The 11304-nt window shown below is 37.8% G+C and overlaps 1 protein-coding gene across 1 annotated transcript in view; it reads left to right on the top strand.

Moving 5' to 3' along the window:
- The window catches only part of CTTNBP2NL (CTTNBP2 N-terminal like), a 52307-nt gene that overhangs the window by 31227 nt on the left and 9776 nt on the right, over window positions 1-11304 (top strand). The window lies entirely within an intron of this gene.

Genomic DNA, 11304 nt, shown 5'->3' with positions numbered 1-11304 from the left:
CAGTAACTAGCTACCTCCCTCCGCATAAGGCTTCAGTGACAATAGAAATTGCCATCTTCCTGTCCTCTGACTTGTGATACAGAGCTTGTTAGAATGTATAATTAGCACTGTCCTTGCTTCTGTCTGCCTGCCCTGACATCTTGTTCTCACTGAGGTGTGGTTCGCAAACCATACTGGTCCCCTTTTTTCGTTCCTCCCTGTCTCTGCACTCCCTTTGACCAAACTCTTACTATTTACTTGATACACTTAATTGTGAACACTATTACTTCTCAGCCAAGCAAGAACCCCTTTCCCAAGGCCTTACATTTGAGCAGCTTGTTTCCTGTCATATTTCCCTGTAGTATTAGTCTGTGTCTGTAATTGAAGAATCTTGCTTCAAATCAGGTTGATAGTTAAGACCTCTGCCACAGTTATACATCTTCAAATCCTTCCGCCTCAGAATCCCCCAACTAGAGAAAGAAGACACCCTTACACATCTTATTTATGAGCTTTTTTTTTTAGTATTTTACTGCTGAAGTTAATTTCTACATTGTCTGTTAATCCATAGTGAGTAAAAGAGCCACAGCACGTCTCTAATAAAGATGCTTTCAAAGCTCATAGTTGCTTAAGGTGTCACAGTTACAGCGTGCAGCCTGGGTCTCCTTATGAAATAATTTAGAGACAGTTTTTGAATAGTGTGACCCTCCCCCCAACTTCATGGTGTTTCCTGTGATTCATTAAATTGCTGATAGTCCCATTTATCTGCCAGAACCCACCCACTTCCAGGGTTGGCCTTTTCCTTCCTACTCCTTACGAGTGTAAGGTCTGAGTCTTAGAAAGTTCTGATCAAACAAATTGCACTTGGTGTTCCTTTAAACATTAATGGTATTGTTTAGAAAGCATTCAATAAGCAGAAACAGCTTGTTTATTTCTGCTGTCAGGCCTTCAACTTGTCTGGCAAATTTTAAGCTCTTGAAAGCAGGGGCTTAGTCAAATCTACACCCCCCCTAACATCACCCACATCACTTAGCATAAAAGTACCCAGCAAACATTAAGCATTCAGTGTAAGGATTCAAAGCATGTGCCTGTGAACCAGCCATATGTCTAGAAAATTTTCTGATTTCTCCAATGCCATTTTTTTACCTTTTTTTTTAATATAAATTTATTTATTTTAATTGGAGGCTAAACTACTTTACAATATTGTATTGGTTTTCCCATACAGCAACATGAATCCGCCATGGGTATACACGTGTTCCCCATCCTAACCCCCCTCCCACCTCCCTCCCCATACCATCCCTCTGGGTCGTCCCAGTGCACCAGCCCTGAGCACCCTGTATCATGCATCAAACCTGGACTGGCGATTCATTTCACATATGATAATATACATGTTTCAGTGCCACTCTCCCATATCATCCCACCCTCGCCCTCTCCCACAGAGTCCAAAAGACTGTTCTATACATCTGTGTCTCTTTTGCTGTCTCGCATACAGGGTTATCGTTACCATCTTTCTAAATTCCATACATATGTGTTAGCATACTGTATTGGTGTTTTTCTTTCTGGCTTACTTCACGCTGTATAATAGGCTCCAGTTTCATCCACCTCATTAGAACTGATTCAAATGTATTCTTTTTAATGGCTGAGTAATACTCCATTGTGTATATGTACCACAGCTTTCTTATCCATTTGTCTGGTGATGGACATCTAGGTTGCTTCCATGTCCTGGCTATTATAAACAGTGCTGCGATGAACATTGGGGTGCACGTGGCTCTTTCAGTTCTGGTTTCCTCGGTGTGTATGCGCAGCAGTGGGATTGCTGGGTCATAAGGCAGTTCTATTTCCAGTTTTTTAAGGAATCTCCACACTGTTCTCCATAGTGGCTGTACTAGTTTGCATTCCCACCAACAGTGTAAGAGGGTTCCCTTTTCTCCACACCCTCTCCAGCATTTATTGCTTGTAGACTTTTGGATAACAGCCATTTTGACTGGTGTGAAATGGCACCTCATTGTGGTTTTGATTTGCATTTCTCTGATAATGAGTGATGTTGAGCATCTTTTCATGTGTTTGTTAGCCATCTGTATGTCTTCTTTGGCAAAATGTCTGTTTAGTTCTTTGGCCCATTTTTTGATTGGGTCATTTATTTTTCTGGAATTGACCTGCAGGAGTTGCTTGTATATTTTTGAGATTGATCCTTTGTTAGTTGCTTCATTTGCTATTATTTTCTCCCATTCCGAAGGCTGTCTTTTCACCTTGCTTATAGTTTCCCTGCTATTTTTGATTGTCTAACCCTAGTAACACAGGCTTTTTTTTTTTTTTTCACATTTTGTATATTTGATATTAGGCGAAACTTCTCCAGCTTTGTAAGCTTTTATAACATTCATCAATTTAAAACAGTAATGCTGATTCCTTATCATTTCTTTCAGAATTTACATATTTATTATAGCTTAAACTGCTTAAAATTATAGATTTAGGAGTTACACTTCTTACGTTCTTCTTTCTATTCTAGTGTTTTTCAGACTTTTTTGACAGGGACACCGAGTCAAAAATAGGCTCTGCATCATGACCCAAGGGATATACCAACACATACACTTGCCCTCCCACACACACCTCTATATTCTCATGCCAAAAGAAAAGTTTCTTGAAATAGTGCTCATAATGTTCAGTGCTCTGTGATGTTTTCAGTTCTGTTCCAGTTCATTTTTAAGCTGCTGATCATGACCTGCTAAATTGCAATTCATTCCTTTGACGGACTGGGGAATATCTGTGTATGTGTATTACTCTTCCAGTTAACATACACAGCACTTACTGTATACCATTTACTGTTCTTCTCCACTACTTACCTGGCTTTGTAGCCTTGGGAGAGTCTCATATTAATGGTCAGTTTCTTCTACAAATTAGAGATACAGTGCTGTCTACTGTAGAGGAAGGCTGTTAGGATGAGACGAGCTGTGTAAAGCTCTGAGCACGCTGCTCAGCAGGTACTAAGCTCTCCAGTGTGAGCACCTCTCTTGTTTCTGCTGTTGTTATTGCTATTAAAATTACTTTGGTTTGAACTTCCCATGTTTCTGAAACACTATATATTATATATAACTTAATTTTACCTTTAATTCTCATTATATATATTTATATTTTTAAACTAGAGGTATATTTTAGATCTAGTAAAATGCATCGATGTTAAGTGTTGAATTCAGTAAGTTTCGACAAATTCCACTCCATTTGACGTATACTCCTATCAAGACATAAACATTCTAATCACACCAAAAAGCTATCATATGCCCCTCCCTGGTCATTTGTCCTCCTTATATCCAGGTGTAACCACTGTTCTGATTTTCTTCACTGTAGATTAGTTTTGCCCATTAGAACAGTCACACACAATGTGTTCTTTCTGACACTTTTTTTTTGTTTGATATAATGATTTCAGGTTCGTTAGTATCATTGTATGTATCAGTAATTTGTTCCTTTTCATTTCTGAATAGTCTTTCTTTTGGGGGGTTGTGGGGGTCTTTGTTGCTGCCCATGGGTTGTGGGGGAGTAGGGGCTGTTCTTCATTGCAGAGCACGGGCTCGGAGCACGTGGGCTTCAGGAGTTCCAGCACACAGGCTCAGTAGTTGTGGTGCATGGGCTTAGTTGCTCTGCAGCATGTGGGATCTGCCCAGATCAGGGATCAAACCCATGTCCCCTGCATTGCCAGGCAGATTTTTATCCTCTGTGCCACAAGGGAGGTTCCTGAATAGTTTTCCATTGTATGAATGCATCACATTTTATTTTTATCTATTCTACTAGTGATTGATGTTTGTTTACAGTTTAGGGCTATTATGAATAAAGCTACTCTGGATAACTGTGTAGAAGTCTTTGTGAATATATGTTTTCATTTCTTTTAGACAAATACTTAGAAGTGGAATTGGAGGTAGGCATTTTCTAACTTTATGAGAAACTTCCAGGTTAATTTCCAAAATGATTATCCCATATTTACTCCCACCAGCAATGTGTGAGTATTCTAGTTACTCCATACCTTTCCAGCATTTAATGTTGTCGGTCTTTAATTTTAGCCTTTCTAATGGCTGTATGCTGCTGCCGCTGCTAAGTCGCTTCAGTCGTCTCCGACTCTGTGCAACCCCATAGACGGCAGCCCACCAGGCTCCTCCATCCCTGAGATTCTCCAGGCAAGAATACTGGAGTGGGTTGCCATTTCCTTCTCCAGTGCAGGAAAGTGAAAGTGAAGTCGCTAAGTGGTGTCCGACTCCTAGCGACCCCATGGACTGCAGCCTACCAGGCTCCTCCGTCCATGGGATTCTCCAGGCAAGAGAGAGTGGGTGCCATGGCTGTAGAGTAGTATCTTATTGTTTTAATTTACATCTCCCTGATCACTAATGAGTTGAGCATGTTTTCATGTGCTTTTTGCCCATTCATATTTTATTTTTAGGTCTGTAATCCATTCCTGCTTTGTATGGTATGAGGTAGGTGTTGACTCTCATTATATTTTAAGAGATATATGGTTCCCTAAATAAAAGAGATTAAGCTCTAATACAGCATTAAAGATTATACTTTCAAATCCTTAATTTATATTTAGACCGTTAATTTGTTCAGGTCTTATAGAATTCCTTACACATTTTCTTCCCCACTTGAAAAAGTTGTTTCTGTAGACCCAGTCCAGAATGTATATGTAACTTGTTTCAATCACATACATAGTCTATAATAATAAAACAGAACAAAGACAAAAAACTCAGCACACTTACTTCAATTTCGTTAGTTTCTCAGGACTCTCTGGAATTTGAATGTTGGAGCAGCTACATTATTCTGTTTACCCATATTCTTACTCTATCAGTAAGTAGTCTACTAGCTAGAAGTATTATACTTGTAGTTATTTGTACTAAACTTACCATTTTTAGTCTTCGAAAGAATTTATCACACTGGAGTCAGATAATAATATGATCCTCTGAACTTATGTAAATAATTGCTTTTATAAATATCTGTGGATGCAAACTGACTCCAGGAGAATTCCTTTTTTTTTTTTTTACCAGCATGATGAACGTTTTATTAAAAAGACAAGGGGAATCTTTGAAGCTCATTCTACTTCAAAGTCAGTTTGCTAAATATATAGATCAGTGTTACCTTAAGTGATTATACTCAGTAAATTCTAGATTTTCAGTTCAGTTCAGTTCAGTCGCTCAGTCGTGTCCGACTCTGCGACCTCATGAACTGCAGCACGCCAGGCCTCCCTGTCCATCACCAACTCCCGGAGTTTACCCAGACTCATGTCCATTGAGTCGGTGATGCCATCAAACCATCTCATCCTCTGTCTTCCCCTTCTCCTCCTGCCCTCAATCTTACTCAGCATCAGGGTCTTTTCCAATGAGTCAGCTCCTCGCATCAGGTGGCCAAAGTATTGAAGTTTCAGCTTCAACATCAGTCCTTCCAATGAACACCCAGGACTGATCTCCTTTAGGATAGATTGGTTGGATCTCCTTACAGTCCAAGGGACTCTCAAGAGTATTCTCCAACACCACAGTTCAAAAGCATCAATTCTTCGGTGCTCAGCCTTCTTCACAGTCCAACTCTCACATCCATACATGACCACTGGAGAAACCATAGCCTTGACTAGATGGACCTTTGTTGGCAAAGTAATGTCTCTGCTTTTGAATATGCTGTCTAGGTTGGTCATAACTTTTTTTTCAAGGAGTGTCTTTTAATTTCATGGCTGCAGTGATTTTGGAGCCCCCCAAAATAAAGTCAACCACTGTTTCCCCATCTATTTGCCATGAAGTGATGGGACCAGATCCCATGATCTTGAATGTTGACCTTTAAGCCAACCTTTCACTCTCCTCTTTCACTTTTATCAAGAGGCTCTTTAGTTCTTCCTCACTTTCTGCCATAAGGGTGGTGTCATCTGCATATCTGAGGTTATTGATATTTCTCCTGGCAATCTTGATTCCAGATTGTGCTTCTTCCAGCCCAGCATTTCTCATGATGTACTCTGCATATAAGTTAAATAAGCAGGGTGACAATAGACAGCCTTGACATACTACTTTTCCTATTTGGAACTAGTCTAGATTTTACTAACAGCAAAAAAAAAAAACAAAAAAATATTGACCTCACTAAAATGATGAGTACAGAAAGGCTAAGACATCAGGAAAGAGTCTGGAAAATAAACATCTATTATATGTCTTAGGCCTAAGGCAAAATACAGAGAATGTAGGAAGAGAGATGTATGATAAGTGCTTTTTCCTTCAGATAACTTAAAATCTAGCAAGGATGAAATAAAAGACAGGAAAGTGAGAAATGTTTATAACAACGCAAGAGATAAATACCAATTGACCACATTATATAATATGTCAAATACTAGTTCAAGATTGATTGCTAAGTAAATAGAATGTTATTGATTATCCAGGTTCCTGATATATTTTTAGTGATGTGTTGTTACTTCTGAGTTATCTGGGATTGGTAAATTTTGTTTTGCTTTTAATGAAGATTTCCTAGCCTGATCGAGTTTTAAAGAATCGTAAACCTGTGGAGTTGAGTTTAAGTCATTGACTCTAAAATAAAGGAAAAAGTATTCTAAACTTAGCTATTGAAAAAATTAATTCATATTTATTATACTTACTTTGTGTCAAGTACAAGAGGAAGCATTTTTATGTTAGTCATTAATTTTTATAACTATAGGTATATTTGTTACCCTCATTCTACAGAAGAGGAATCTGAGGCACAGAGAAGTTAAGGTCGTTGCTAAAGGTAACAAAGAAAGTAATAGTGACAGGATACAATCTCAGCTCTGTTAGACTCTAGAGCCCAAAAGTATTAAAGAAAATAAACATATAGAAACCCAGATTTGAGAAGACAGCATTTATAGTTAAGTGGAAGGAGTATTCGGTTTTCAATAATGTATTAGAAATTTTTTTAAGTGATGAAAATTTCCTCCTTGTTCCAGTGATAAATTTTGTGCCATATTCCAAAAATTAAAGCATAATTCCAGTGAGGCTAAATCCTTTTTTATCAGTACTGTCCAACAGTAAAATCCAGTTTTCCTTCAGAAAGTAGAAAGGAGCTTCCAGAACAAAGGGTATACTTATAATATCATTATCGTCTTTATCCAGAATGGTTGCTTTATTTCCAGTTGCTCAGACAGCTATTTATAGTTTATTAGGGACTCCAGAGTATAAATGATTTAAGATTAATAGAATCAAACTGTGTGTGAAAAGAATTCTTTTTCACATGCTTTTGGTAACATTAACAGAAATCATTGTGGAACCCTCTTGTTTGTCTTTCTGATCCTTAGCACAGATAGTTAAAGGCATAACATTTATATTGCTGATTACTTTTATAAGTATCACTTCAGAATTGGTGGTAAATGGCAAAGATGCATATCCTAATACAGTTATGATATCAACATGAGTCTTGAAAATAAAACCTTCTACTTGAATATAAGCCCTCAATTAAATAAATGGGCCATAATTCTTCCACCTTTACGTTTGGGACCACTTCTTATGTTGGTGATTATTATCCAAAGAATAAAGAAATTGATTTCTTATTTTATGATCGAAATATATATAATTTATACTATTATTTATGTATTATTAACTATTATTTATGTACATATATACATATTATGCATACATAATAATTATTTAGCATAATAAATTATTTATTATAGAGAGAAGGTAACTCCTTCATATTTCTTTTTGTAGTTTATCATAGTAAAGCTGAAATTTTTGAAGAGCAAGCATGGCATATCCAAGGATATTATGTGGCTTTAAGTTATCAGTAGTGGCATGTTTCATTCAGCCTGTAACAGCAAAAATAAATGAGTAGTAGATGACTAGTGCGTTTTGTCTGCTGTAGTAATATCCTCTATTATTGAATCTGTCTAATCAGCCAATTACTTTATTGTTATCTGGAATTAAAGATCATTGTGTTTTCTGACAATGTAGGAATTTGTGTTCAGTTAAAATACATATTGTCACTAAAGTGAAAATAATGAAATTGCAAGGAACTGACTGGTTTTAGCGGCACTCCTGATCTCTTCCCCCTAAAAGTGAAATCTAGATCATTTTAAAGTTCTTATAAAATAGCTGAGATATCATTAAAATATTAAGCTCAGCCTTGACAGATTTTAGAACAGGTATTTAAGTCTAAATTTTGACTTGAAATGTGAAAGGTAGTGGTAGCATGTCTAGTCATTCACTTTGATAGCCAGCTTCGAAGATGGCCCTCAGTGAATGATCCCGCTCCTGATAGTCACACCATTATGTAGTCCCCACTGGCCATATTTACCAGGGTTGGTCTGTGTGGTTGCTAGAACACATCAGAAATGATGGTGAGTCATAAGACAGTGGGACTTCCCTCTTGATGTGCCTGTGTCTATCTGTCTCACTGTCTCACATCACTTGCTCTGTGGGAAGGCAGCACATGCTCGGGGACAAGGCCTAGCCCAGCAACCAAGCTTGGAAGTGGACCCTCCAGCCCTACTTGTACCTTCAGATGCCTGCAGTCCTGGCCAGCAGCTTGACTGCAATCTCATGAGACCCTGAGCCAGAACCACCCAGCTCAGCCCTCAACTCCTCCAAGATTCCTGACCCTCAGAAACTGTGAGATTAAAAACAATTCACTAAACATTTAAATTGGGGGTAATTTGTTAAATAGGAATAAATAACCATGTGAAGTGAAGTCGCTCAGTCATGTCTGACTCTGCAGCTCTATGGACTGTACCCTGCCAGGCTTCTCCATCCATGGGATTTTCCAGGATGAATACTGGAGTGGGTTGCCATTTCCTTTTCCAGGGATCGATCCCAGGTCTCCCGCAATGCAGGCAGACTCTTTACCATCTGAGCCACCAAGGAAGCCCAAATAACCATACATACTTCCACTAAAGCTCTTCTTTCATTTATCAAATCATAACATCTATTTTTGTTTATTTTTGTTGTTATTATTTAGGTTGTTAAGTGTGTAACCCATCCAATTCACTTGACTGACGCATTAAGTTGGTTGGAAAATACTATATTCCATCTCATTTTCCAATTCACTCTTTGGTATAATAAATACAGAATTCACTTTTCCCATATTCGGGCCCTTATTAAAATATACTTAAGAGAATTGTTTCATGATAAGGAACCTTTTTTCAATTATTTCACAGATTCTTTTCACTTATATTGAAGCTACCAATTTTATATAACTTGTAATTACTGTACAAGTGATTATGGAATTACAGTGAAGTATTTCAAGAGAAAACAGACAGCTTGACAGCTGTTCTCAGGGAAGTCTGAGACCTCACCACAGAAGCTCCACATCCATTACTTGTAACCCTGTGATGCTTATTAATTCTACAGGATAATAACGGTGTGGGTTTTAAAAAGTCTTATTTTTAAGGGTGAGTTAACTGTGTACTCAAACCTGAGAGGAGCTTCTCAGCAGATCTGATATCAGTCTTGAATTGTACTCCCAGCTCTGCTCTCCCATACCACTTTCTCCATGGTGTTCTGAAAAGGAAAAGGTCATAAAAATATTCAGGTTCACTTTTTCCTTTTTGCCCTACTAAACCAATTTCAGTACCAATAATCATTTCTTTTCCATAGCAAATCTTACAAAAATAGTAATCATGAATAAAAGATGTGACAGAAAAGTGGGATTTCATCTCCTTAAAGAGTTTTTTATTCCTCTCTTGCTTCCTTTGTCTGTTTTGCTAAATAAGGATTTGCCATAGGATGTTAATAGCCACAGATAGAAACTTTCACTGAATCCTGGGTTATCAATCTCATGTTGTTTTTTTTTCAATCTCATGTTTTTATACCTGAATTTAAAGAAACAGACGTTCTTCATGAAAACATTGATGAGTCACATTTGTTTGACATTAATGCTCTTATATACATAATTAAAATTGGCTTTTTTGTCTACTCTTGCCATGATTTTTTTTAAATAATAGGACTTCCCTGGCAGTCCAGTGGTTAAGACTCCCAACTCCCAATGCAGGGGGCATGGGTTCAGTCCCTGGTCAGGGAACTAAGATCCAGCATGCTGCGAGGTGCAACCAAAATGATGATGGTGATGATGATAAATAGTTTTGGAATTGGTCTTGTCTTTCTCCATCCTAAATGGACTTGATTTTGAAATTTTTGAAATTTTACTGAGAATTTTCTTTTTAATTTGGACCTCAAAATAGGATTCTGTCTTTTAATTTACATGCTCACATGTGCACACATACATACTTGTAATAAGGTTAGGGGGTTAGTTAACAGTAACTTACAGCAACAAATGAGTTTCAAATTTCTAGTATACAGATATTATCCAAATACTCCAATAATGTCATTGGTTAAGATGGTTGTAGTCAAGCCAGAAGTAAAACCCAGGGCTTCTAACTCTGCTTTGAGCATTTGCCAACCAGTACCAATACAAATTTGTAACTCAAGGCTAATTCGTGAGTCTTAAACTTTAACAGTCTCTATTGAAGAAGGAGGCATCACATGTTCAGCACTGAAACCTGTTTCTGTGTCAAAGAAACCCACGTTCGCTTTATTTTCTTGAGGGTTTTTGTTCTGTTTTTTAAGCATGGTCATTGGATTGTGTATTTTTCTTTTCAAATGGGTTCCCACTTGTGGGTAGTGGTAGTAAAAATATATATGTAGCTCCTGATAAAATAATGTTTTTAATTGAGAAATGACAATAGTTTTTGTAACTAGATTTCATTTGAAAGCTTAAATTATACAGTACTTTGCTGTGACTTTTGAGGAAGTTTCCTCAACCCTCTATGAACAATTCTTTTTTTTTTTTTTTTTGTAAAATGTCTTAGGAAACATTTAAATGTCTGTTTACATGATTGTTAATGTCCTTTGTTCACCTGCACATAATATATGATGCTCAAATGAAATAGTACTTCAGATTTTTCCTAGCAGGGACAAGAGGGTAGCTTAAGAATCTCCTTCGACTGCCTTCCTGATCATTTGACCTGACTTGGTGCCCAGGCCCGAAGCCCTAGGCCAGGCTCCGAGCACCAGTCCACATTACCCGCTCAAGTTCCCCAAGCCCTGAAGGGGACAGGATGGAGATGAAAGGCAGCAGCCGGCCGGAGGCTGGAAGAGGGGGTGGAGGGATTCCATCTGCAGCCCTAGTGCCGAGAGCCTCCACCCTCTTGATCCATCAGCAGTCGAGTGAAGTTCTATGTGGAGAAATCACAACCAGTCCTCGATTATAATGTAGAATTATTTTTAGCATCCTTTACTTACCTATGGTCACCTTGTTAGGTCTCTAAATCTGTAAACTCATAAAGATATTATGTTTACCATATTTTAGAAATGCAAATGCCATAACTCAGCAAGGAAAGATAAGATATACCCATTGGTA

This window comes from Capricornis sumatraensis, chromosome 2 (assembly GCF_032405125.1).
Source record: "Capricornis sumatraensis isolate serow.1 chromosome 2, serow.2, whole genome shotgun sequence".
In the NCBI taxonomy this organism is placed as follows: domain Eukaryota; kingdom Metazoa; phylum Chordata; class Mammalia; order Artiodactyla; family Bovidae; genus Capricornis; species Capricornis sumatraensis.
This window is presented reverse-complemented; position numbering and strand designations above follow the sequence as displayed.